This window comes from Falco punctatus, assembly GCF_963210335.1.
Source record: "Falco punctatus genome assembly, chromosome: 3".
Taxonomy (NCBI): domain Eukaryota; kingdom Metazoa; phylum Chordata; class Aves; order Falconiformes; family Falconidae; genus Falco; species Falco punctatus.
This window is the reverse complement of record NC_137582.1, coordinates 87,400,295-87,428,086: the sequence shown is the minus strand read 5'-3', so window position 1 is coordinate 87,428,086 and position 27,792 is coordinate 87,400,295. Positions and strand designations below refer to the sequence as shown.

Here is a 27,792-nt window from a genome sequence, read left to right as displayed (position 1 = left end):
CCCCTCCACGCTAAAGCAGTCCCCCCCCGTCAGCAGACCACTCACGGGTAGCCAGCAGTGGCCCTGCTCGCAGCATGGTCCTGGTTTTATGATCCGGGATATCCCCTCTGCCGCCTTCTCCCAGCAGCCACGAGGAGCTCGCAGCAGCAGTGCCGACGTCAGAGGCTTTTCCTGGCTTGTGTTTGAAGGGAAAGGAGGAAAAAAAAAACCCAACGAGGGGTGTGGAAGAGAGGCCAACTCCACGGAGACAAGTAATAGCAGGCTTTGGGCTGGCTGCCTCCCAAATCTGCAGAGGGTGTGCCCTGGAGGTTTTTTCTTTTGGGGGGTGAAAGGCTCGGTTGTTTGGGGACAGCTGGTCCCCACGCTCTGGTGCCTGATGCACAGGGAAGTGAGGCACCCCAAATACTGGGGGCTAGCTCCCCCCACTTCCTTCAGGGATTTATTTCCGCCAGAGCAATCAGGAAAAAAAACGCATTCTGCATCTGATGGGGCATTTCAGGACTTCCTGCCTCGCCCAAGAGCATCCTTGGAAAGAAAAAAGTCCCAAAGCAGCATCATCACGCCAGAACACACACAGGGGGGCAAGCTGACCCCAGCGGTCCCCCCTGACAACTGCCATCACCACATGCCTCTCCCACCCTGAATCTCTGGCGCAGCTGAACATCTACTCATCTTTTCTTGTGGTTTCTCCCATCATTTCGAGCTAATTTAATACTTGTGGCAGGTGTCTCAATGGCAAAATGTGTGTGTGGGAGCAATGCCTCTCAGCCTTTTACGGGGGGAAGCACCTGGAGCATGGGCAGCAGCAGCCCCCTGGGAAGGGCATGGAGGGGCTGTTGTGACCTCCCCTTCGAAGCACAGCTTGAGCCTGTGCCGGGAAGGCTACTTCTGGGAGAGGTGCAGCCTGTGTTTAGTTTTTCTACTGCCTACCCCAGCACTGCTGTTTTGGCCCCTGGTCTTCAGCTGCCCCGTTTTCCACCTGACCTGAACTTTGCTGTTTGGTATGTCCCCACTCAGTGGTGGCATCCCGCTGTGAAGATGTCCCTATGCCGCCTGGTCCTACCTCCTCATCAAGCCAACAGTAGCCCTGACCGAAGGGCATCAGCAGCCCTCTGTGCGTCACTGGCGCGTCTTGCATAACTCCCAACACCAACTGGCCGCGGTGGCTTTGATGGATGTTTGTTGACAAAGAAGGGGGTTCCAGGGAACTCAGTCTACCCAACGGGTGGATTTTGACCTGCAGATAGTGTTGAAATAGTGCTCCATGATGTGCTGGGGATGGCAACACGGGAGAGAAGAAAACATGCTCTGACTGTCATGAGCCCCATGGAAAATTCTTCTCTGGTGGATCAAGCTATAGCCAGCATTGACCACAGAAGCCAAGCTCTGGAGAAAGACAGCTCTCCTAAGTCAATGGCACCAGGTTGAGACGGGGCTTGTGGGTCCTTGAACTTTCTACACTATCCAGACCCTCTGCTCTCAGAGGTTGTCCTCCCAAACCATCTCATCCTTGCTGGCCAGTATTGCGTCTATGCATTTCATCCTGTGGAGACAGGATCATACATATCGTGACAGGCTGCTGGGGGGTGGCAACACCACTAGCCCTCTCCCTTGTGGTGGGCACTGAAGGACTTTTGAAGGCAGCCACCAGCACATGGGGGGAGTCCTGCATAGAAAACCCTGGGTTGGCTCCTCATCTTCCTCACCAGCCCTGACCACTGCCACCCCACAGCAGAAACCACCCCTCCAGCAGGATGGGATGCTGCATGCAGGTATTAAGTACCCCCTCCAGAGCTACAAATAATACAAAGAGATATCAGGAAAACCATGATGGGTGTCAGCCAGAATAATTAAAAGCCACGGAACAAGTGAAGGGAGACAGGAAATGCCCTGCTCCTGCGTGGGATGCTGCAAAGTCCAGGCATGCTGCAGACCCCCTGGCATGCCAAGCTCCTGGCTCATCCCACCAAGCCCAGGTCCTGCATAGAAGGTTTCCCCTTCAACCCCCTTCTGGAAACCTCCTTAAGTCAGCAATAAGCCACAGCACAGCTCCTTAGTTGCCATGGGACCACTGCTCTGCAATAGCAGTATGTCAGCAAAGCTCTAGGGACAAAGGCAGGTACCTTCAAGCTTCCAGTTTTGGCTGCATGACTGTGGGCACAGCCTGATCCTGTACCCTCTCCTGGCTGCACCCACTGCACCCAGCCACTGCCAGCAACAGGGACAAAATCCTTTGGTCTGAGCTGCTGCTGCTCTTGCGTAAAACCCCAGTGCCAAGGGACACTGTGCTGGTGGGTGCTGAGGTGTCCCCTGCCTGTGAAAGCCTGCAGAGCAAATAAGGTGGTTTTCTTCCAAATAAAAGATCAAAGGGGATGAAATGCTAGAAGTTGCATGCAGCTGCTCTTGCTGGTGGGACACTGGTGTCTCCACTCACTGTGCAGAGCCTGCCTGGTGTGTAAAGATGGAGATCAGTAACAAGTAGTGTCAGCGGGGGTCTGTATTGGGACTGGTACTGTTCAGTTATCTTCATCAGTGATACAGGCAGTGGGACTGAGTACACCCTCAGCAGCTTTGCAGGTGACACCAAGCTGAGTGGTGTGGTTGATACCCATCATGGATGATGCCATCCAGAGGGACCCTGACAGGCTTGATGACTGGGCCCACGTGAACCTCATGAGGTTCAAGAAGGCCAAGTGCAAGGTCCTGCACCTGGCTCAGGGCAGCCCCCAGTATCATGGATGGACCGAGAGCAGCCCTGTGGAGAAGGACTTGGGGATACTGGTGGATGAAAACCAGAACATGAGCCAGCAACGTGCGCTTGCAGCCCAGGAAGCCAACCGTATCCTGGGCTGCATGAAAAGTAACACAGCCAGCAGGTCAAGGGAGGGGATTCTGCCCCTCTGCTCCACTCTGGTGAGACTCCACCTGGAGTGCTGTGTCCAGCTCTGGGGTCCGCAGTACAGGAAAGACACGGACCTGTTACGAGCCCGATCCAGAGGAGGGCCACAAAGGTGATCAGAGGGATGGAACACCTCTCCTGTGAGGAAAGGCTGAGAGAGCGGGGGTTGTTCAGCCTGGAAAAGTGAAGGCTCCAGGGTGAACTTATTGTGGCCCGTAAAGGGGGCTTATAAGAAGGATGGAGAAAGACTTTTCACTAGGGCCTGCAGTGGTAAGAGAAGAGGCAACAGTTTTAAATCGAAAGAGGATAGATTTAGATTGAACAAGGAAGAACTTTGTTATGATGGTGAGATGCTGGAACCGATTGCCCGGGGGACCTGTGGATGCCTCATTCCTGGTCATGTTGGACCATCATGGAAGCCTTCCAGGCCATGTTGGACAGGGCTTTAAGCAGCTAGTGATCTAGTGAAAGATGTCTCTACCCATGGGAGGGGGGTTGGACTATATGACCTCTAAAGGTCCTTTTCACCCCAAACCATTCTCTCATTCTATGACTGCCTGATGGCCAGGTGGCTGGGTGGCACCGCAGCCCTTCCCCAGGGTTCTCCATCAAGTGGGATCCAAACTGGATTAACAACGGGATTAAAAAACCTCACTTGAACAGGACTTCCTGAGCATTAGGAAAATGGTCTGAAAACTTCTTAGGACCTGAGTCCTATAATGCTGCCACTTGGGATGTGGTCTCAGACTGCAAAAACGGGCTCCCCCATTACAATCAAGCTGGTCTTCTTCAGGGCTGCATAAGGCTAAAGCAGGCTACTGGCACTCCAGATGAGCATGTTTTAAATCACATCCTCACTGGCAATGCAGCGATGCTCTGGCATGCCTAGGCTGCTCTCAGCTGCTGTTTGACGCAAAACCAGCTAAAAAGGGAATTGATGGCAAACTACAGAGATCCTGGTGCTTCCTGTCACTTAAAATGAACCGTCTCTTTCAATATATAAGATGAACAGTCATCTAATCATATTCCTGTCATTCAGAGGAAGGATTTCCAGTGGTGGCTTTATAAAAGCCAGTGAACGCCCTGGCATCTCAGAAAGAGAAACTGCAATGATTTGCACAAGCAAGAAGCTCGTGTCAGAGCTGCTGTGGGATGCTGCTACTCACTCCTCTTCCCATCCTGGGAGAGAAACTAAGGAGAAGGCTGTGCAGCACAGCCCAGCTGGCCGCAATAGACTATACCCAGGTGATTTTGAAGACCATTGAAGGCGAAGGACCACATCCTCAGTAGAATGGCTGGAAGAGGAGGAAACCCATCCTGCCTACAGTGCTGCTGTGGAATGTCATGTGAACACACACAACGTGCCACGTCCCACGGAACAGTGCACCCAGGAAAAGAAAATCCAGTAGTGGGTCATTGCAGCCCCAAAGCAACTTTCCAGACTGATACTGCTCTTGGGACAACACGGAGGCAAAGTGGTCATCACACAGTGCTTTTTGGGCCAGAGGAGCCCATGGTGAGCAATGCCATGCTGCTTCTCCCTCACCAAAGTTTGCAAAAGAGCATCTGACTGCTCAAGCAATGCCCAGGAATGCTTACTCATGAGCATGGCTTGGCTTTGACTTTCTTTCATCGGGGTATTTGCATAAAACTGGTGCTGCCTTTAGGGAAATGCAAATTCCCTGCAGAAAGGGAAGTGTTTGAACGTGCTGGCTGCTCAGACGCACCGGGCAGGGAAGCAACACTTTTATCACCTGAAAATTAAATAAAGGCTGAGATGTGAAGCCTCCCCACCCTGCTAAGCAGGAAAACTTCCTCAGCTCCTACGGCCGGATCCAGTAGGGACAGGACAGGCAGGATGCGGTGTTTCATCCGTGCTCTGCACATCCTCCCAGGCCCCAGGGGTAAGCTTTAATGGCCTGGAGACACGCAAGCTGCTCTGTCTCTGCTTGGCTCCCTGGCTCCTGGATGGTTTCAGAGGCGTTCTGACACCCCGGCGTGGGTGGCATTTCCCAGCCACCCTTGTTGTGCTGGAGCTGGCTCTAATCAAGCTGAAAGCAAATGAGTTTCCCTGGATAAATTAAGCCGTAACCCCAAATTCATCATGTATGATGAAGCCAACAGCCAGCTACTGATGATAGTAAATGTTTTTGGAAATGCACACGCTCTTGCTCTGCCTCTCAGCGGGAGGAAAAGCAAAAGAGGTGAATGAAAAAGCAACTCCAATAACAAGCAAAAAGCCAAAGCTGCTGTGCAGGGGATGGGCCTATCACACAAGACCTGTGGGAGAGGCAAACCCAGGGAGCCTCATTCCAACACAGCAATACTGCATCTCAAGAGGGTCCCAGAGACTGAGCTGATGTGCTTGGCTCCAAAAACCTTCACCACGGGGCACTGCCACCAGTGGCAAGAGTGCCAGGCAGTATCCTCTGCAATGTTGCCAGCTGCATGGGCCATGAGCAAAACGGGATCATGCCTAAAATCCAGGCTGCCCCACCACCATCCCCTCTCCCCACCGCACTCACTGGGTGCTGCTGATCCCTGCTCTGGGCTCCTGGCTCAGCAGCACCAACCAGGTGCTCCTGCACGTATGGGCTCTGTAGGGCTGCCATGGGACCTACTCTGGGTGTTACCAGTCTGCCAGAACCAGAGGTCATCAGCAGTGGCTCAGCTGTCCGGGTTAAACACTTGCTTTGAAATCTGGCGAGAGTGGTCCCTGCCCCTCTGCTCCCAGGGACACACAGGACAGTTTCAGCCCGGGGAGGGAGGCAGACAACCATTCCCAACCCTGCCTGTTGTGGGTGCACCCCAGGAGGGTTTTCCTTCATCTCTTCTTGTGTTGCTTCCTAAAGAGCCAGTCTGTAGCCAACAGAAAACGCAACATTGAGGAAAATCTACGGAGACCCTGCAGAAGTGCAGAAACACCCAGTGCTGACTTAGGGGTGGATCGATCCCCCCATTACAAGCTACTGTGGTATGGAGAAGCAGCTAAATGAGGGCATTCCTATTAATATATTTGGCTCCACGCTGAAATCTGTACTGTTTTAAAAATCTTAGCAGAAAAATGATACTACAGCACCCTAAAGGCACTGTGCATAGAGTACTCACAGCAGCCAGCGCAAAGGATGTTTTGCTATTTCACAAATGATTTACATTTGGCACTGCACATGACAACCAAGAGCAAAACAAGCCCAGGGGCTGTCATGGGACCTACTCTGTCCCACTGCAGTCTATACTGAAGGAGCAGAGACAAGGGGCACTGAAAATGTCCCCTCCACCCACAGGGCACAGGGCTTATCCGCTCCAGCGCAAAGCCAGCTGCCACCCGGCTTGGCTCAGCCCTGCTGGCACAAGGGCACTGAGATGTTGATGGCTGCCCTGGTGAAGGCACCCAGGAGCCGATCTTGCCTTGAGGGAATTAAAAAAGAAAAAAAAAAAAGTTTATTTTCAGCTTGATCTGTTCCCAGCCTATCTCCCTGCACTGTGGGCAGCGTGGGGACGGGGACGGGCAGCCAAGGGCTGCTAAATGAGCGCTGTAATTAAACGCTGAGGCATGGTGTAAAGCTCTGCTGCACGTTCCCAGGTGGGAATTTCCACGGGGTTTTCTTTTATCAGCCGGTTGATAAAACACTCCCCACCCTGTTTTCCAGATCTGCCATCAGTGTAGTTTGTCAAACCGATGGCGCACATCCTCTCTGCTGTCATTAGCACACCCTGGGCAGGCATTTACTAGAAACAAAGCAGAAGGACCTCCCTTGAGCTCTGCCTGTGTGCTGCACTTGCTCCACCCCACAGCGGCATCTGAAGGACTTTAGGGACCTGGCTTCCCTGCAGGGTCTGGAAATGTCAACCGACCTCTCCCGTGAAGCTGGACCTACACCCTCCCTGGCTGAGCCTCTGCGAGCCTGCAGGACTGCTGCAACCTGCGTTTGGATGGATGCACCCGTGAAGCTTTCACCTAACTGTCGTGAAGGGGCACCTGCCCCAAATATGCTCCCAGGAGGCTGCCGCAATGCCCGAGTCTCGCGTAGGGGTAGGAAGAGGAAATTTTGGTTAAAGCCAAGGATTAACTCTGAGCTTCCCCCACTTCGCCACCACAACTGCAGGCAGGAGCTGGGCAGGAGCATCACTGTGTGCACCATGCTCTCCAAAGCTGGTGACAGTGCCACCAGCTCCTCACCAGCAGCACACCCCCGCCATCCTCCAGCTTGCAGCCACAGCCCAAGAACAAGGATGATACCCTGCAACTGGGACCATGGGTGATCCCTTTGATGTCAGGGCGTCGATAAACCCTGGTCCTTGACCTGTCCACTTCAGTAAAACAAACAAAAGCTCAAAGAAATCTCTGCTAACTTTAGCAGGTGCCAATTTTAGCAGCTTGCAGGAGGAACTGCTGCCCAGCTGCGTGCATGACACCTCTTCTGCATTTTTATCCCTAGCAGAGCTTCAGGCATATATTCTGATTTTCTTAAATGCCTGAAGACAGTTTTGGGAATATAGAGCCATTTTTAAAGTAAAAGAGAAAATTAATCAGTATTTTAAAGAGAAACAGAGGGGAAAAAGCTTTTTTCTGGAACAGCATCTGCAAAAAACCCTGCTGTACTAAGATCTGCCCAGAAAACCTGCACCCACACACGTGGGACGTCCCAATTGTAACCACCACCCCAAAGCTGTGCCGTGAAATAGCAAAGCCAGCCATGGGCTGCCCCATTGCCCCTACTTGTCCTTAGTTCACTGCCAGCCTGGGGTTGTTATCTTGGGGGCAAAGGAGTAAGCTTACATGGCTGTCCTATGCAAAAGCTTTCTGCAGATTTGCCATCATTCAGATGGGCTTAACATGTGGTATTTTCTTCAACTTTCTTTTTTGGAAGTGATTTATCATGCCCCTACATTTTAGCAAAGAGCAGCAAAGTGATGGAGGATGCTCAAGAGCAGCTCTGGGATCGACAGTAACATATCTTCATGTCAAATTTACCAAGATTTTTAAAATATGAGACACTGAGTAAAACTTTTGACTCAAACAAATCACGCCTTTTTCAATGAGTTCATTTTCAGGAAGCTGTCCCATACACTCGCCTCAAAAAATGTTTTGTCTCTGGCTTGCTTCCATTAAACCAGATAATTGGGAGTTTAGAAGTTCATAACTTGAACTGAAGTCAGAAAGTTTTGTCTTTCATTTTCCAGAGCTGATTCATGGCCAGTCTGGTCTGAAACGTGGGCTTGCTTCAAGTTCACTGTCATTTCAGAGTTCATTTGCAGTTTAAAGCAATGCTCTGCTCCTGCCTGAAGTCTCCTGCTCTCTCATCCCAGTTCAGTGCTGGCGGGTACCAGCACTGCTTGCATTAGCACTCCCCAGTGCCTGTGTGGATCCATCTTGTTGACCCTGACTAAGGAAAATGCCCCTGGATTTGCTTCTTTGCTAGAAATCCAGAGGGATGTCAAGCAAGGATCTTGGTCCTGGGGCTAGATATTGTAGGCTGCCCCATGCCTGAGTGATCATCCTCAATGCTGAGTGCAGGCAGAGAGCAGGCAGCAGAGCTGGGGCACACCACCTTGGACTTTGATCACTAAAGCGGACATTTGAGCTTTTCCAAATTGAGCTTTTCCCCTCTCTGCTACAGCAATACAAGAATTTCAGCTTCCTTATTTCACTGAACATGGCTGTATTTCTGGTCAGCAAAATCAACAAGAAGAGCAGCTAGCTTTTTGGCTCCCTTGGAAACTTTGCAGTCCAAGAAAATCAGACGAAACTTTTGAATATGCTCAAGCTTGTTCGTCAACAGTCTGATTTCTTAGGGACCTGACCCTGCGTTCAGGCCGACCGACGCTGCACCGACAGCAATATTTTTGGGTCCTGTGTGAAATACTCCTGCAACAGCCCCGCTGCCAAGTCTTGCAAAAGTTCCCAGGCCGAGGGGCTGTTGCTGGATGTGAGGAAGGAGCATCCATTGCAGGGTTCATGTGAGTTGCTGAAACATCTTGGGTCACCAGGGAAGGGTCAGAAGTGGAGAGAGACATGCACTGTGTTAAATACAACTCGATAAAAGCAGCAAAATACATACAGACAAGAGCCTGACATTTCATATTGACTGTCACAGGACTGAGGTTGGAAGTGATTACCTCCAACCTCCCCAACTGATGAAGCACCACCATGCCTTGGCACCTTCGTGGACATCCTGCAGACGGAATGGTCACCACACTCATGCATCCCCGACATGTCTTGATGGACAGATGAGGCCCCTTGTCCTGGGTACTTTGATTATGCTCCTCTCAGGAAATTTAGCATCTAAAGTACATATCTAGCTTTAAAGGATATAATTTCCTTTCTCTTTGCTCTGCCCAAGGTCAGCGAAGGACACGGACCCATGAATAGGGCATCCCAGCCCATTCTGGAGACACAGATCTCCACTCCCAGACACCCCCTTTTCAGCTCCAAGCAGCCCCAAACTATTCCCTTGGGGCCCTTCATGCAACAGGAAAAGCACCCCTCAACCCTAAAACATTGTCATCACCCCGAATCCCCCAAAGAGGCTTGTCTGCAAAGCCTGTCTGAGGTGTGGTGCCTCGCCACAGCCTGGGGTCGAGGCATCTGGCCGAGCCCGCAAGGTGGAAAGTTCAAGTGGCTGCTGTTTATTTGGCTTTGCAAGTGCAGTCGCCCAGCCTGAACATAGGCCAAGTACCTTCCCAATGCAGGAAGTGCTGCAGGAGTCTTTAAATAACCACCAGTGGTCAAGGCTTTGGTTTACGGCTTCACTGGATGGAAAATTATCCCTCACACCAGGTCTGCTTCAGCTCTTTCCTGACTATAAATGGCATCTTCTCACCTCCCTACCTCCTAGGTCTTCATGTTCATACCCACCAGGCCCACGTGCTTTGTGGAAGCTTGCAAGAAGCAGAAAAAACATCTCTGAGCACAGGCATGAAAACACGTACGGGTTTTTTGTCCCTTGTGCAAGATGAATTGTATGTCCTACAGTCAAAACTTCACTTTCATGAAAATCAATGGCTCCTTGGGGCTCTCCTAACCCTCCCCATCCTGCCATTAAGGTCCATATGTAACAGCTCATCATACTTCAGCATCAACCTGCAGACTTTCAGCACCACCATAAGTTGCTCCTCACCTTCCTGCCGCCAGGCTGGTGTGTTACCAGTCCATATGCTTAAAACCAAGAAAAAAGAACGAAATCCTTCCTTCAGGGGAAACAGAAAATGCCAAGATCCCTCCCAAAAGGCTTTCTCATGTATTTCCCTGGGGGACTTGAAGCCAGAAACCTTGCCAAGAACCTGGACCCAATGGGTCACCCAGCAAATCCTGCTTTACTGATGGAAAGTTCCCAAATGCTCTTTGCTGGGAAACCTGGCTAGTTTGGGATTTTGGCAACGCAAACTTGCCAGGACTCTGGGGGATAGAAATGAGGGTTTTTTTACCTATAGCTGTCATTAACAGATTAACCTAAAATGACAGCTGGCAAGAGGAAGCTCCGTAAACAAGCAAAACAGCTTTTTACAGTCAGAAAACAAGACCTTGCCCTGACCTCCTCTTGGGCAGATTCACTGGTGCACAGCAAACCAGTATTTTATTTTAAACTGTGCTTGTAAAAAGTAAAAAAAAAAAGCTGCTTCCTTGAACACTTAAGTCAGGTAAGGACACAGCAGGCTATTCTGCCTTATAAATAAGCCTGCTCTTGTATACACGTGTTTTAAAATAAGCTTATGAAATGTAAACACACAGGCTTTTGCAAAAGTAATTCAGCCTCACTGAAACCATTTAATAGTGGCTGAGCCAGTCTTCCTTTGCCACTTCAGAGATCTGCATAGGGGATGCTAACCTGAACTCCAAAAAGCCCTCAGAGACAGATATAACACTCTCACAAACACGCAATTCTATATTCAAATTTTGCAGCCCTCCTGTCCCTTTGAAGGGTCGTCTAGAAAAATGCAAAAAGGAGAAAAATCCAGTATTTTTCCTAAGGACCATCCCTGAAGCTGCATTTCTGCCTTGGTTTCTAAGCAGGAGGTTGTAGGAGGGAGAAGCTAGGGCAAGCACGGTTTCCTCCAACTCAGGCATAGTGTGAGCGCTTTCTATGTCGCCTACCTTTCTGCATCATTAAGATGGATAATTTTTCTATTTGTCCCTGTTCTCTATTCCCCAGGAGAGGAGCCAACCACCAGGAAATATGGGCTGTAAAAATAAAAGTACAGTCCTGGCTTCAGAGGGGCAGGTGCAAGGGGAGAATCTATTTTTAACTCTTACTCTGCAAGATGGGAATGCTGGGACTTCTCTGAGTGGGGCATGTCTGAGTTTAGGAGATTTATTTGGAAGTGGTGGAGGGGTCTGACTGGTGGTTAATCCCGGTGCTGGGCACTTGGGGCCAGGGGAGCAGACATCAAAGCATTCCTGTATCTGCTGGGAAAAACAGGAGAGGCAGCAGCCAGAGGCTCTGCCTCCTCCCTGTGCGGCTGCTGGGGTGACAGGTGGCATGGACCTGACGTTTGTGGCTCTCCATGACCCAGGAAAGCTGTCAAGATGTTTGAGCAAACTCCTGTGGCTGGATCTTCCTGCTTGATTTGTTGGGCACATCCCAATAATGGAGATGGCAGAGCACTGCATGGGTAGTTTCACAAGTTTAACTGAGTATTGGTTTGAGGGGATACTGCAAGGTGAATACTCTAATTTGAATAAAAGCTAGAAAATCAGTTTGCGCTGAGGGCTGCTTAAAGCCTTCTGCCATTTGTTGAGGACTGTTCCCCTGTGGCAGGAACATACTGGTAAATGCAATGGTCTGGCCATCAGAGACCAACCACTCGGGAGTCAAACAGCCCCAAGGGAGATTCTGGAAGGACCAGCTTCCTTGACGGAGAAGGTAAAAAGAAAATTTTAGGCATTTTCACACCACAAGCAGAATAACAAGTACTAATGAGTCAGGAAAGCTGCATGATGAGCTCCCAGCAAGTTCATGAGACCAGTGGCTGCTGCCCCTGTGTCTGTCCTGGGATCCACGGTAGAAGCTTTTCCTACCACAGACAGAGGATGGTTCAAACCTCTCATGAGTGGGTTCTGCAGCAATCCAAGAGTTAACATCTGGCCTTGGAGATGAAGAGCACGTGAAAATATAGCAGGACGTGACCTCTCATAAAGAGTGGCTAAGGTAACTTTGTCAAAGGCTGGCATTCAAGACTTCTCCATCCAAAGAGCCAAATGGCCCCAGGCAGGCTGCTCTGGGGGATTTCTGGGTATACCGCATAAATCGCCAACCTCATTAAAGCTCTGAAGACCACAGAATCCAGCTCCTGACCTTCTCCGGAGCAGAAAATGACAAAACGTTTCCTGATATTTATAGCAGCTGGAGAGCCTGATGGGAAAACCCCACTTGTGAAACATGGGCCGCTTGCCATGGTTGCTCTGCAGAGAACGGTCAAGCTGCTCCAAACTCCTGCCTGATGGACTGCTCCACCCCTGCGGCCACTTGACCCCAGGCAAAACCATGCTGAGAGGCTGCGCAAGCGGAGCAGGCATATGGATCTTGCTCCCATTGGCTCCTCCATTGCACAGCAGAACTTGAATTAGGCAAGGCTGAGCATCCTAGCAAAGGGGGCTTCAGCTGTGGGGCTATAGGGACCTGTTAGCCCTTGAGGAGCACCTTTCACCTGTATGATGCTCCACCTAAATGTGGCTGACCTTACCTTGGAGGTGACTGCAAACTTTTTAAGGAAACTGAGGAGAGGGCACAGCCCCTTTGCCCGCCTCCACTAGGTGCCACCCACCTCCTCAAAGCATGGTGGGACACGCACTGGCACGTTTCTTTGCTGGCAGCTGAATTTCTACCACCCTGGCACACACCAAAGGTGCTTTCCATCATGCTTAGTCACGCAGGTGCAGGAAACCTCACAGCCCAAGGCAAGCTCTTCCTGCAATGGGACAGGCTTCACTGAGGGCTCGTTGGGCGAGAGCCTCCCAGCACCGGCCCCACGCTAGACAAGCATTTGCTGTCACACTGTCGAGGAGGATTCCCATAGCTTCTGTCTTGGGCCAGCGCCAGCACGGGTTTTCTGCTCGCTTCCAGGCCGAGGGAAGCAAGCTGTTCATCACGCACTGCCGTGAGAAGCTGTGAACAAACTTGCCAGCCATGATAGGAGCAGACAGCTTTGGAGCTTGCTGGGCTCAGCTGCCATGATGGCAGTTCTGCTCTAGTTGAAATGCTGCGATGGCACCCAAGGCCACGTACCGACCACTGCCCTGACACAAGCTAAAATAAGCTGCCGGGCTGGGGGAATGGCAGGTGACAGTGAGCGCCTCCCACGTCAATGAGAGCAGCGCAGGTCACACTCCTGAACATCACCTTCACGATGAAACTGTTGCTCCTGCTCCTGCAATGATGCCATGGGTAGGATTCAGCTTGAGGGCAGAAACCTGAACTTGGGGACCCAGGAGTCTCTTTATAGTCATCATAAAAAGCATAGAATGGTTTGGGTTGGAAGGGAACTTTAAAGGTCATCTTGTCCAATCTCCATGCAATGAGAAGGGACATCTTCAACTTGATCAACAAAGACCACTTCAGCTCACTCTAAAGGAGTCACCTGGTGCCTGGGCTCCTCCTGTGCCTCTCTGCCACAGCTCCCCTGTCAGCAAGTCCCCACACTCCCGTGGCCACTGTGGGAGACTGAGACCCTTACACACCTCATCCTCAGCAACAGAACCCAAACCAGAGCATGGCCAAGACCCTACGTGCATCTCCAAAGAGCCCAGACAGATCTTCTCCCAGGGAGATCTTGGCCCTTGTGATGGCCCAGCTCCTTCTAAATGTCCCCAGGTAGTCTGCCTGTGACTCCAATTAATAACACTGTTACTTTGTCAACAACAGTGGGTCAGCAGCAATTCATAGACTTCACACTGGTTAACCTTCTTCCACCAAATAAGCCCAGGGATATTTTGACTCCCTGCCCTTCAGAAGTTTATTTGTGTAGGATCTGTCCACTTACCAGCTTCTGGCAATGAGAAGATGCCCAAGGGGCACAACCACTTCCTAATAGCTGGGGAAAGACTTCATGGTTGTGGTCGGGGCTCCCCGGCACTGGAGCTAGACAAGTTGAGCACCTGCCAAAGCTGCCCAAGAGAGTCCAAGAGGCCTGTAATTAGCCTGGGAGAAAAACCAGGGCAAGTGCAATGATCCAGCCATCACACCCAGATGCAATAAGATCTTCTGTGGAGAATTTGCAGGTGTTTTTCCCACTGGAAGCAAAACGTGTGGACTGCAGTTGTGAAGCTCCGAAAGAAGACCCAAAAGAAAAGGCACATCAGAGAAAGCCATCCCCACTTTCAGCCTTTTCCAAGTCCCATCACCCAGGAGGAGATGACCCAACACCAAACCAGTTCAAGTTTCCCCAGTGCCCTCCACTGCCTAGGACCAGATCTTGTCATCTGATGCTTCCAGCATTTTGAAGCAACAGCAGAGGCAAAGAGCAGGGTCAAGAAAATGGACAACCTTTGCCTTTGCCTGGCAAGGATTTCACGCCTTTCAGAAACAGGAGGACCAAGGAGGATGATTTCTCCACCTTCCTCCTGAGACACGTGGGATGCACCTTCCACCCTAGGACTGCCGGCTGCCACAGCACAGTTTCCACTCCAGGTAGCCCAGAAACCTTCACCGTGATTCGAAAGGGTTAGCCAAAAGGGATTCAACCAAGACTGCCGCGCTGCCTGGGCTCTCCTGGCAAATGATTTACAGATGCTGCAACTGGCTGGCGTGCTCTTCACTCAGACAGAACAAGCATCTGGCAGGTCCATTATTTAAGAGGCATTGCTGCCTTGCATGGAGGGTGTGTCCTGGAGATTTATTATCCAGATATAAAGTGACTGAGCTCTGTCTCAGGAGCACTGTGAGGGAAAAGCAAAGAATTTCTTCATAAAAGAACGTGCTTATCATGATTGCAATTATTTGCACATGAAGGGGAGGCCAGGAGAGCAAAGGCACCACAGGGTGGCAGGGGGAGGTGACACAGGGCTGGTTTCCAGCAGTGGGGGGGTGCTGCCAGCTGGAGGAGGGTGCCTGGTGTGATGAAGGAACGGCTGTCCCAGAAAAGGAGCAGAGAAAGCTGTGCCTTTTAACAGCACTTGGGACATTTTCTCCAGCACATTCCTCTCCCTCCAGTAATCTTGTGGGAGCCTGGAAAGACGGGTTGTGAAACCCAATCTCTCCCCACTGGCAGCTCTGTGGGGATGTCAATGGCCACAGCAGCCTTGCACAGGGGCAGAACCAGCATCCATCACACTGCAAACACCGAGACACCAACAATTAAACTGGGTGGCAGCCTTTCCCACCATATACCTCCTCCCTGGCCTGGCTTGTCCCTGCAGCAGGATGGACTTGGGCAGAGGCTCTCAGACTGGGGCAAAGGATAAAAATAGCTCAGCGTGATGCAATATTTACCTCTTCTTGAGATTTGGGTGAGGTCATACATTTGCATCACTTTGGGCTGTATATGCTTAGGGATAGAAAGTTAAATCCTCCGGGTTTCGGAGTAAATCCCAGTTCACAGCAGTAGCTGGAAGAAAAACCCGGTGGGATGCACTAGCTCCTGGGTGGCTCCTCCAGGCCAAGCAGGACCTTGCGTGGTGCCTGACATTCGTCCATCCCAGTGATGGGCAGGACATTGGATCTGCATCTGGCAGCGGTTCGCGAGGATGCTGGTCACAGCCACGTGCTGGGCTGAGCTGTGCATGCCTGCCAGCGGTGTGCATCCGCGTGACAAGCCTTCGCCTGCCTTTAGTTTCAATTGGAACCGCTAGTAATTTTAGCAAGAAAACCCTGAACCAAGCGCATCCTGCAGCAGGCTTACTAATGCTGGCCAGATGTGCTGCTCCTGGCAGGTGCCACGGTGGCTGCAAGCACGCAGGTGGCTTCGCAGGGGGAACTAAGAAAAAAAAATAAAGTTATGGGTCATTGCCATCAAACCAAGTCTTCCAGGCTTAGGAAAACTGAACCAAGCCGGTCCTGGATGCTTTGTGGACTGAGCTTGGGTGAGGCCCCAGGGCTGTAATGGTTTTATTTAAGGCGTGCAATAACCTTTGGCTCCTATTGTATTTGCATTTGCCAGAAAGACAGTTGGTCTAGCTGGATTAAAGCTGGCGGTAATTACATGCCAATGCCTCCTCTGTAGCAAGGAAGGGAAAAACGGAAAAAGAAAACCACTTGCGCATCCCCCTGCTCTCCACTTCGTGCAGAGATGGCCCTGCACCCTCCTGTGAGCAGAAATCCAGCTCGTGCCCAGCATTAGCGATTTGGAAAGTTATTGACAACGCAGTCTGAAAAGGAGGAGAGATGTGGAAATCACTCCTGGTGTCAAAATGTGTTTCGTAAGCCACAAGCCATATCCCCTGAAGGACACCCTCCGCCTTGCCCAGCCATCAACTCAGCAAGCAGCCTTCCTCAGTTCCCTAAATGAATGTGCAAAATTCAAAACAGATGCTCCAAGAAGCCTAGTCGAAGACATTCCCTTTCATCTGGTAATTGCTGCTTCCGAGGGAGAAGATCTGAAACAGTCCTCAAACCCTCTTGAATGGTCCAGACACCTATTTTTGTACTATTTGGACTTCAGAGCAGCTTTGGCTTTGGCATGCGAGCTACTCTTCTGCTCCTCATCCCCTCTCCCCAGCAGTTAATGGCCAGTCTCAGCCTCCTCGCCAGCATTTGCACTGCTGGGGCTGGTTCACAGCCACCTCCTTGCCACCAGCCACATGCAATCACACTGTAAGGGGTGCCATAATGCCACCAAGATGGGCACCACTGCTCCCTCAGTGCCAGCCAGGCACAGTACATGAAAGCCAGCCTGGGGGATGCAAAAACGAGGTGCAAAAGCTAAGGTGTTATTTGCAGTAATGGCAGTGGTAACACCTCTATTTAAAACTGCAGCAGGAGGAAATCCCCCCCTTTCCAGCTGCTATGGCTACACTCCCCCGGTTTTGACTTAACAGAAGCCTGAATTTAATTGAGGTACATTTGCACTGAGGATTTCCTCTTGTCCTCAACAGTCAGCCTTTCTAACTTCCACAAATAAACAGCCAGTCCTCAAACCTCGGGCTCTTTATTGCTTGTGGTTCCTTCCCCTTCGTTTCTAAGAAATGAGTAACAGGAGAAGGTTGCAAAACACACACTGACCACTCCTGGCTTTAATACAGCAAGAAATCAAATAAACGGGAAGAGAGGAATGAGGATGATCAACTACTGCATGGAGAAATCAGCTGCACCCATCATGAGTGCTAGACGCCATAGATGCCGATTTAGATGGTGAGAAAACACAAAGCAAAAAGCAAAACCAGCAATACCACTGATGAGTGCACGATGAGATGCACTCCGGTGCTGAAGCTGCAGCTGCAAAGGAGCCCATGGGCTGCTCTAAAAGACTTGGGGTGGAAAGTTAATGGCTGACATGATGTACTAAAGAACCACGGCCTGGAGAAGAGGAGTTCAGGGTCAAGAATCACTTAATGTGGAAAGATGTGATGGGGTCTGCTGGTTTCTTCCCGGTATCTGCCGCTGATCCTCAGTGTCGCATTAACATCACTCTCCCCAGTGGTGGAGACAAGCGTTAGGGGGAATTGTGTTACACCAGCTTCACTGGAAATCATGAGAGATGAGGATAATTCTGCTAATAACTGCAAAGCCCAGCTCCTCCTTGATGATGCCAATTTATGTATGATTTAATGAGGGTGCGGCATGATGGAAGGGCACTGCAGGGGAATATAAAATCCTGCCTCAAATGGATACAAGCTGATGCAGTTTAGATTAGGCAGGATGAAAAACATTAACAAAAATAGGTTCTTAACTAAAGGAAAACTTGGAAGTAGTAAGGAGGTGCTGAATGATGGAACATCTTTCTTTCCATCAAAAGTACCAGCCGAGTTTCACCTGCCAAGGAGAAGGCAGGGGTCCAAATCAGAATAGGCAAAACAGCATCTTGGCATCACCAGGAATAAGCAGAGCCTCCAAAGAAAGTGCAAAAAGGCATCAATGTGCAAAGAAAACCTACGGCAAAGATGTGGCAGTGAAAAGTTCAGGTGGGGAACACGAGACCCCAAGGTGAGAAATTACCACCCCTGGGCTCGGAACAAACATCTCACAGCTCTTCCTTTATCCGAGCAGGCTCCCAGCCATCACGCTGAGCGCAGAGCTTTGCAAGGTCTTGTGCACAAAGCTTCAAGCCCCTTTGGTAGGGTTTTAATCAAAACATATTGCATCCTGGATGGTCCAACACACCTGAAAGGGGACCGGCGGTAAGGCTCAGCAGGCATATTTCGCTCTGATGAACTTAAGTGGTGTAAATCCACTTCAGCCTTTGAGCAAAACGCCAGGCACAGTCGTACACAGGAAACCTCTTCTTCAGAAGCCCAGCGCTGGGATTTGCACAAGATTAGCATGGTTAGGAGCACGAGCTGTCATGCTGCTACCCGAGGTTGCCAACCCAAAGGAGGGGGCAAGATGTTATTGAAGGCTGCGTTAGGAAAAAAATCCCCATCCTCCACCAAAATGGCTTTCGCATTGCAAAAGAGGAGTGCACTAACGATATTAAATGATAGCTTTGAATCCGAGAGCTTTTGACAGTGAGAGGATGGTTAGGGTGTCCTTCTGTAAGTTGGGGCCATAACTGGTGAGCGTGTCGAGAAGCAGCATGGTGGATTTTCCCCAGTCAATGGGAGGATAAGCTGCAGATGTGAGTCACTGGGGCTGTCTGCACCGCAGGGATGGGGAAGCCTAGATGCCCTTACACCCCCTCCTCCATCCATTCTCAACTAGCAGCACTGGGGTTATTTAGGTTGGCAGACCCACAGCACTTGGCACAGCCCGCTGGAGGATAAATACCAGAGCAGGGAAAAGAGCCATCTGAGCTAAAAGCCAGTTTGGGTACAAGAAGAACAAGGCCAAATGGGTACAAGTCATCCACAAATAAAATAAAGCTGGAAATGAGAGCAGTTTGTATCCATGTGAGCAGCAAGGCTCCGGCAGTGGCTTTCCCGGAGGACCTGCTGGGGTCAAATAGCTCATTAGTTTTAAGAAGGAAGCCGACAGGGGGATTGTGTCACGGCTGCCTGTAACCATGATGGGGAGGGGGGACACCAGCCTCCAGACCAGGCAAAAATTGGTGGTGGCCCTGGGGCAGGCTTCAGCGGGACATGGGTCTTCTGCCACAGCCTGCATCCCACCTGGCAGCTGTACCTGAGCTGGTGGCGTAGAGGGATGCAAATCGCATCTGCTTGCTCTCAGAGAGCGGGAAGCTGCGCGGGGAGAAAAAAAGGCACAGCTCCGTTTTTCCAGCTGACAGGAGCTTAAACACTGGCTGGGATTTGGGCTCAGGGCTCTCTGTGAAATTCAACTTGGCTTGTCTTAAGACAGCGGCTCTACTCCCCAAGCACCTTAGAAGCATTTCAGTAATAGCAGGGGGAATCAGACCTACTTGTCAAGCGTGTTGCTATTTGTGCAAATGCTGTGTACTGGAGGGAAGACTGAAGAACAAGTCCCCTTTTTATAGTGCGTTGTATGCTGGCAGAGAGCCTGCAAATTAGAAGGAATTCAGAGAGGAGAAACAACAACAACAAAAAAAGCCTAAGGGGCTGGAGGGATTAGTTTTGGAGGGAAAAAGAAAAAGAGAGAGAACTAAGTGTGTGGTCCAGGGGATGTGACTTCGGGCTGGGACTGCACCCACTGCTATCCCATCCACAGCAAACCTCCCTGTGCAATGTGCATGCTTCCCTACCTGTCCTTAAGAGGCAAGATGTGTTTTCTCCAACCTCAGGAGACAGCTCCACCACATCCACGCAGAACAAAAATATTAGAACAATTACATACATGATAGAAAGTAAATTAAGCAGCCACCAGAGCAATGGGCAGCCCACAAACAGAATTGTTTTGAGCTGCGAGTGGCTGAGCCATGGCAATGAAGGGTGCGTGAGGAGGAAACCCCTGCTACAATGGGGTTTCTAGGGTGGTTTTATCCCAAACTGGCTCAGTTCATCCCCAAGTCCTTTTGAACGTTCAGGCAGAGGTGGAAGCTCCCTGTCTCAACGTGGCCCTGCTATCAGCATCCCTATTGTTTGGGGCACTGAGAAGGGCAGGAGGTGATCTGGATCATGGGCTTAATCACCAGCCTCCTGGAGAGGGGATTTTGGCAGGAGCCCAGCACCATCCCAAGGAAAAGCCTGGCTGTCCTCAGCTTGGGGTACCCTGCCTCAGGGGGACATCCTCATGACCAGCTGGTTGCACCCCCCAGGATGCATCACCTCATCACCCTGGGGAGCACCAGCACGTGGACACATCCAGAACCTTTTGGGGTGGGCAAGTTGGGATGAAACTAATTTTCCTGTTTGTTGACCAAACCTCCTGTTTTTCTGCCTGCCACACAACCAAGCACAAAGCTATAATTTGCCACTGACGGTATAGGAGAGGAGGGGACACAGAGGCTGGAACTACACTTCCCTTAAATGCCCCTTAACGCCACCTTAAAAAATAATGAACCGGGGCAGCGGAGGTTACTGGTTTGGTATGAGAATTTTCATAAGCATGAGGAAAAAAAAAAAAAAAAAAAAAAAAAAGACCACATTGCTCCAAAGCAATTTCTTTTTCTTTTTTTTTTTTTTTTTTTTAAGCAAGCTTCAGGGGCTCTGGGAGAGCAAGGCTCACTGCAAAGTTTGTTTTCTGTTGTGCCCATGTTACCAAGCACAGCCGGCTAAGGAATGTGTGGCGAGGGGCGCCTGGCTGGGCTGCACCCCTGGGTAAACACTGGTGGCCAGGTATGACACCACGGTGAGGGTCACTGAGCCTGGGCATTGCCTGCAGCCCAGGACACTGCTCAGCAACCCATCTTCCCAGTTTAATGCAAGCTTTGCTTCCAGCAGCACTCCATTTCTGACCGTTGTATTGCACATGCAGCTAGTAAATAAACACAATATATACATTTAAGTATCCCAAGAAGTTGGGATAATCATGGCAATTCCCCCATCGCCTTTCCCCAGCGTGCCAAGGTGCAGCGCAGTAGCCGGCAGCTCCCAAACCCTTCTCTGGAAAAGTTCAAACCCTCAAATACTTGGAATTGCTCTTTGAGAGAATTTATTTTAAAGCTGCTTTAACGGCAGCTGGGAATTACCAGGGAGGCACTTTGCTCTGCAATTTCCCAGCTGCTGACCCTGTTTGCATGAAGGGTGCCCTGGGTGGCCGCCCATCTCAGGAACATGTGCTGAGCCAGCAGTGCCTGGAGTTGCACCCAAATCTCCCCTTACCCCAGGTTGCAGGAACAGCATAGAGAGGGCTGTTGTGCACAGCAAAAGCAAGAAAAATTAACTCCAGCATCCAGCAACGAGGGTGTGAGCTTGCTTAGCTGGGATGCGGTAGGGTTATTTTTTTAAGACCCTGTTGCAATGAGGGCTGAAAGTTGGACCCAACCATGTTGCTTCCTCCCTGGAGCAAAAGCAGAGCTGGGAGGCTCAGCCTCCAAAAAACCAAGCCAACATCCCAATGTGCTGGTGGCACATTGTTTTTTAACAAGCATTTTGTTCTTAAAAAACAAGAAAAGAAAAAAGTTACTGAGCAAAATCACTGATGGCAAGTCTGCAGCTAAGCGTCAGCAGGACTGGAAGCAACAGGCACTGCATGAAGACTGGAAGATGCTACCACCAGAGCTGTGGCTGTTCCTCTTGCAAAACCCCCGTGCCGCTCTGCCCACCCCACTGCCCCAAGAGAGCTATGGAGCCCTTCTCTGCTCCACTCCTACACAGGGACACCTTGGTCACCCTGGCTGGGCTATGCGACTCAAACCCTAGAGATGAGGTTGCAGCCCTGGAAGAAGTGCAGGCAGGTGGGATGGGTCTGGTGGTGGGTAGAGCCCACCAACGGCTGCCAGATGTGAACCCACCTGCACAGTGTAGCCAGCCGGCAGCCGCCAAGTCACCCAGAGCAAAGGGGGCCCCCAAAGCCACAGGCAAGGGTTGGGCTGATAGGCATCAGCCCTCTGCATTGCCGTGCCTGTGGCCCCACACCAGCTTTCTTTACCCTGCTGTCATGCTTGAAAGACACTTGTGGAAAAACACAGCAGAAAGGAGAGGGTTTGAGTAGCAGGTTGGAAAAGGAAGGGGGGGAAGAAAACAACTTGGCAAGGCGGGAGGGGCTGAAGGACACAGGCATTTCCATTTCGGTGCAAAACTCCCAAGGGTGCCACTCCAAGCATTTACTGACCAACTCGCTTGCTCTCAACAAGCTAGCCTTACAAACCGTGGCAGGGAGGGACACTATTTCTGATCAAGCCACGTACAACAGCAAGACTTTATTAACTCTATAATAATCAACCAGTGACACGCACGGGACACAAAACACACGATCAATGACCCTCCTGGAGAGGGCTCTGGCTCTGTAGGCATTGCAACATCACCACAAAAAAGCCATCAAGTGGTCTCATGCAATGCTTCAGCGAACAAAAAAAAACCAAAACAAAACAAAACCCCAAAGTCCAGCCAGGCAGGTACAGCCTGCTTAAAAAAACCCAAAGGGTGCACCCTTGCCTCCAGCACTGCAGCAGATACTGAGGACTGAGTTGCTTATCTCAGTATTAGAAGGAAAATTAATCATTGTCATAACAAAATAAGAATATTAGATGCAGCCAGGTCAGGTTCACTGAGGGTGAAAGGCAATGGTTTGACTCCGAACCCAGCTGTTCTCCCCAGACTGAAAGGTTGCGTTGATAAGATCTTCCCCAGCACAAGTCTGTGCGGGAACTCATCATCCCCCCCTTTCTTGTAACACGATAATGCACCATATCGCCCCCCAGCTCTCAAGTTAAAACATCTTATTAACTGCAGTGACGTTGAAGAGGAAATCTCCGACAACTATCACAGAGATGAGAGGGAACTCGCTTACCATCGATCGGCTACGATAGCACTGCAGAGATATCTGCATGTAAAGAAGCATTCAGCCCCTCCTTCCCACCCCCCCATCACTCGATGTCATGGGAAACTAAACCTGACATCCAAACAGCCCAGATACAAGAGACTTGCAGTAAAAATATTTTTAAGATTAAAAAAAAAAACACAAAATAAACTTGCCTTCCAGGAAACCATTTGGATACAGACCCAGTGCAGCTGCAGCCACCCTCCGTGTTGTATTCATCCCTCGGAAATCAGACAGGGTGGGGAAGAAAAGGGGAAGGGGGGGGGGGGGGGGGAGGGAAAAAAGAAACGATATTGCAGCTGATGAGCTGCGAGAGGCTGTTGGCAAAGTGGTCCAGCAATGATCTGAAATTCAGACGGTCACGTGAGGAGCCTGTCTGCAGCTCCCGCGCAGCCCGGGCTCAGCACTTCGCCGAACTGCACACGCAGCAATTTGCCGCGTCGAGATCTCCCGCCCTGCTCTCACCCATTTTCCAGCTTGTACCTCATCCAAAAAAGCCCAGCAGGTTTTTGCACTGCAAAGTGACCGAGGGCTTCATGCCAGTGCCACTCCAGCCACAAAGGTGGATTTCTGCCATGCAAGCGCAGGTCATGCCGAAAAGCATTGCTATGCTGCAAAACGACACCCCCCCACACCCCCCACCCTTTTAGGTTCTTCCACCTAAATCGCAGCCCTGCAGGCGGCGGTGTCTTCTCCACCAGGATGTGCACTGCGGCCATCGCCCCACTGTGTCATGTGGGGCTGGTGGGGGGTCCCACTGGTGTGGAGGAGTGCCCAGGAGAACACGCTGTACCTGCTCCCGGGGCCAGCCTGTTCCTGGGCAACCCTGGGCATGCCCAAAACCAGCCCCCAAGCTCCCCGGGCAGCCGTCGTTGCATCAGAGAGCAGCCGGGTAAGCCCAGACACCTCTGGGGTGAGGTGGCAGCTGGCTTTTTTCTTTATTTATTTAATTATTAAAAAAAAAAAAGCTTTAATTGATACCTGGGACATTGCTTCACACCCAAGGGATGCTTCAAGCTCCTTCCTTCTGTGTCCTGGGCTGCCCCATGGTGTGGCAGCTCCCAAGGACCCACCACCAACAAGCGATCAGCAAGTGTCCCTCTGCAAAAGCTGTAGGGGCTGCATGGAGCCAGCCTCGCCATCCCACTTGCTAAAATCCTCGGGACAATGAAAATGAATTGTTTTTCTCTGCTTGCACCTATTCTTCTCATAAATTAGCAAGAGGAATTAAAAGACTTAATGCTCCACTTTGCCTCGCCTTCACCACCTGGAGATGCATTGCATTGCACTGAAGTCAGGCAGATACAATGGGACTAAAAAAAGAGCGTGGGTTTGGTGGGGGTTTTTTTTGGTTTTTGGTTGTTATTTTTTTAAAGCCGGATTGCCTTTCACGGTGACTATATTTATAGGTAGAGCTGTTGAAATTTTAAGGGCTCCTTGCCACAGGAATCTGGTCACGTCTTGTGTTCACAATGTGGCGTAACTTGACAAAAATGAACATTTAAGTGACTGATGGGTGCTGCTTCCCTCCCTTAGTTTTAGATAAAATCAGAGGAGAAAAAGAAAAGATGCAAAATGCATGGGGGAGCCACGCACAGCCCTGCCACGTGCCACAATCAGTATTTTCTGGGTTTGGAGTGTAGCGAACATGGGACTTCACACCCGCCCCTGGACCGGCACTTTCCTTTTCTGTCAATGACAAAAAAAACCCCCACAACTTTCATGGGTGGTTATTTTTGCTTTCGGTTTGGCTATCAGTGGCACGCACAAAGCCTCCTCTGCACTTTGTTTTATGGTTGAAAAACCCCAGCGGGGTTCAGCTCCGGAGCGGTAAAACTCGCTCTCTCCATCTGAAGCTACCCGGGAACGCCACCCACCAACGTGCCACGGCACACGATGCCCAGAAACCACCAGAAACCACGCAGTCTCAGCCCAAAAGTTTGCAATATTCTTACGCAACAGCACGCTATGCTGCTAAACCCCTGTTTTATTTTAATTTATGCTATAAAAGCACATTACACCATGTCCAAAGACGCTACCACCCTGCTGAGCACGTCTGGATGCTAAACTTTTATTTCCCTATGGCAACGTGTGCCTATTTAAGACAAAACCCAAACCATAATTAAAGTTATTGATAGGAGCCAACGTTTACAGCTTGCTATTTTAATATCAAGTGCTGTTGGATTTCAAGCCACTGATTTCCATCGCTTGCAGGGGATGATTAAGCTGGAAACTTGCCTAAATGCTGGGATTTTACTGACGTTTCTAAAGGCACTTCTACTGTCAAATCAAAGAAATGCACTTCAGAGGCCAATCCCAGTGGATGCTTCTCATCGGGGACCACCTTGACTGGAAGCCGGCAAGTGACTTTGAGCTATCAACACACACATAAAAATAAACCTAAAATAGCCATAACGAAAGCTTTTTGCTTCTACAGCCTTCTCTGTCAGCAGAGCCAATGGGGTGAAGGCTCGTGGGGCTCCGGTAACATGGCTATTTTCAGCCTCATGGAAGTTAGCCCAAGTATCGCTTTCCCAAAGGAACACGCTTCAGGCTGGAGCACTTACCAAAGGTTAAAAGTCTCTTCCTTCACTTGCTCATGTGTCAAATTTGGTGGCTGCCACCAGCATCTGACATCCCCAAAAAGCAGCCATGTCAGGGACTGTGCTGCAACTGCTCCCACCAGCTAGCATCCGGATGGTTAACTCTAAAGCCCAGTGACAGCACACTACATAAGTTCCTGGATATATACAACTATCAGTGCAGAGTATTGGCGGGTGTACAAAGCCATCAACTTTAAATCCACCTGTAGCATTTTCAACATATGCTATTACCACTGATACAATGAAAAAATTAGCCGTTATTATAGAAGTGGAATTTAAATCCAGCTCAGAACACGGTAGGGAGATTGATGATACTTAATATACAAGAAAGTCACCAGCCCCATTTATCCATGCTAATATTTTTCCACTGCTATCAATAAATACATAACTTCATTAAGTCTGTTTTCTTGCTGATCCTCCTTTAGCAATAAGTATGCATGTAAACCCAACCCAGCAGCTCCAGACGCTTAGTCGCCCCGTTTATGTTTCAGCTCCTTTGAGCAGAAAGATGAAGCCATAACTGAATTAACTGGAAATTGGCAGCAGCACAAACTTGCAGATTCCAGCTAATTGCTTGGATTAGTAATTCCAGTCGCATGCAAAATCCACCTTACCTACGGCAGAGAAAGGCATTGCATGGGGTGTCCTCCTGCTATGCAACCCACCTGCTTGCGCAATGGGACCCACCAGCCTCCCAAAGCCCCCAAGCCACAGCCAGGCCTGCGAAAGGCTCGTTAGCCCGACACAAACATGCTCAAATATGGTCCAGGAGAGGCTGTCACTACTGCAACTGCTGATGCAGTGACCACAGCCCTGTCCATTTGACAGTTTTCTTGCAGAGGTGGGAAATGTCCACTGGGATGGCAAGACTGGACAGCACAGAGTACACGCTTAACCCTGGGGGCCCCTGCAACACAGAGGCCTGCGTCCGGCCTCGTGCAGGTGGTGAGGCTCCCTGCAGCCCCAAAGTGTTCATGTCCGCTGCTTTGCCCTCTGCATCACACCCAGCGTGTAGTGCAGCGAGCCGTGTGCCTGTCAGGGTGCTCCGCCGCTCGGAGCTGCCCCGGTGGTGTGCACACTGCCCTGACGGGGTGCGTGCGTGACTGCAGCATCGCCCACGGCCTCCTCACCGGAGCTACTGCATGGTGCAGAACTCTCCTCTGTTGCTAGAGGGATGGCTGCACTGTGCACTGCCCTGCTCGAGCCCCAGTGCTGCTACCAGCATTAGTGCGCTGTGCAAGGCTGAGCGGGACCCCCCCTTACCGCTACCGGGGTTACTGCACGGGGCACGCTGTACACCGCCCCCACCCCTGCAGCTACCGGGGTTGTTGCACCGGGCACCCCACGCACGACCCCCCCATGCCGCTACCGGGGCTGGAGCACTGGGCACCCCACGCACAGCCCCCCCATAGCACTACCGAGGTTGCTGCACTGGACACCCCGTTCACGGGCCCCCCCACGCCGCTACCGGAGTTGTTGCACCGGGCACCCCGCGCACGGCCCCCCGCCATGCAGCTACCGGACTTACTGCATAGGTCACCCCGCGCACCACCCCCCCGTGCAGCTACCGGGGCTGTAGCACCGGGCACCCCACGCACGGTGCCCCTCATCGCGTCCGGGGGTATCGCATCGCACCGCGCCGCGCACGCCGCCCACCCCCACCGGGCCAGCAGCGTGCGGCGCCGTGCGCGGGCCTCCCCCGCACGCTGCGATCGCCCCCCGCCGCGGCCTCCCCCCGCCGCGATCCCAACCCGCCCCCGCCACGATCGCCCCGTTCCCGGCCTCCCGGGCCGGGGGAGGAGGGAGGGGGGGGTGGGAATCGCCTCGCGCCCGGCCTCCCCCGCGCGGTGCAGCGCCGGCCCCGCGCTCCGCTCGGCGGAGGGCAGCACGCGGCCGCCTCCCGCCCATATCGTTGCGCGGGCGACCCCACGTGCCGCCGCCTCCCCCCGCGCCGCCGCGCCCGTCCCGCGCACTGACCCGCTCGCCGGCTCCGGCCGTGCCGTCCCGCTCCGCGCCGCGCCGCCCGCCCAGCCCCGCTCGCCGCCGGCGTCACGTGGCACCGGGGGAGCCAATAGAGAGGTCGGAGGGGAGATGGCTGGGCTGGTGAAGGGGTGGGGCGGGGCGGCAGGGGAGGGGCTGTGCGGTGGGCGGGGTTGGCGAAGGGGCGTGTCCTCAAGGGGATTGGGTGGGGCTAGGTGAGGGGGCGCAGTGAGGCGCGGGGGATGAGGTGAGTGTGGCACGGGAGGAGGAAGAAGAAGACGACGAGGAGGAGTAGGAAGAAGAGGAGGAGTAAGAGGAAAATGAAGGCGAGGAGGAAAAAGAACAGGAAGAGTAAGAGGAAAAAGAATGTGAGGAGGAGGAA

The 27,792-nt window shown here is 51.5% G+C and overlaps 1 protein-coding gene across 3 annotated transcripts in view; it reads right to left on the bottom strand.

The window, feature by feature from the left end:
• Window positions 1-27,557, bottom strand: part of PTP4A3 (protein tyrosine phosphatase 4A3) — a 45,946-nt gene extending 18,389 nt beyond the window's left edge. For 2 of the 3 annotated variants that reach the window (XM_080381098.1, XM_080381097.1), the window contains exon 1: window positions 46-17,970. The gene's annotated coding sequence lies outside the window, so the exon portion shown is untranslated. Of the gene's footprint in view, window positions 1-45; window positions 17,971-27,407 lie in introns of those variants that run through there. The other variant, XM_080381096.1, reaches the window with a different exon arrangement.
• Window positions 27,558-27,792: the final 235 nt, after the last annotated feature.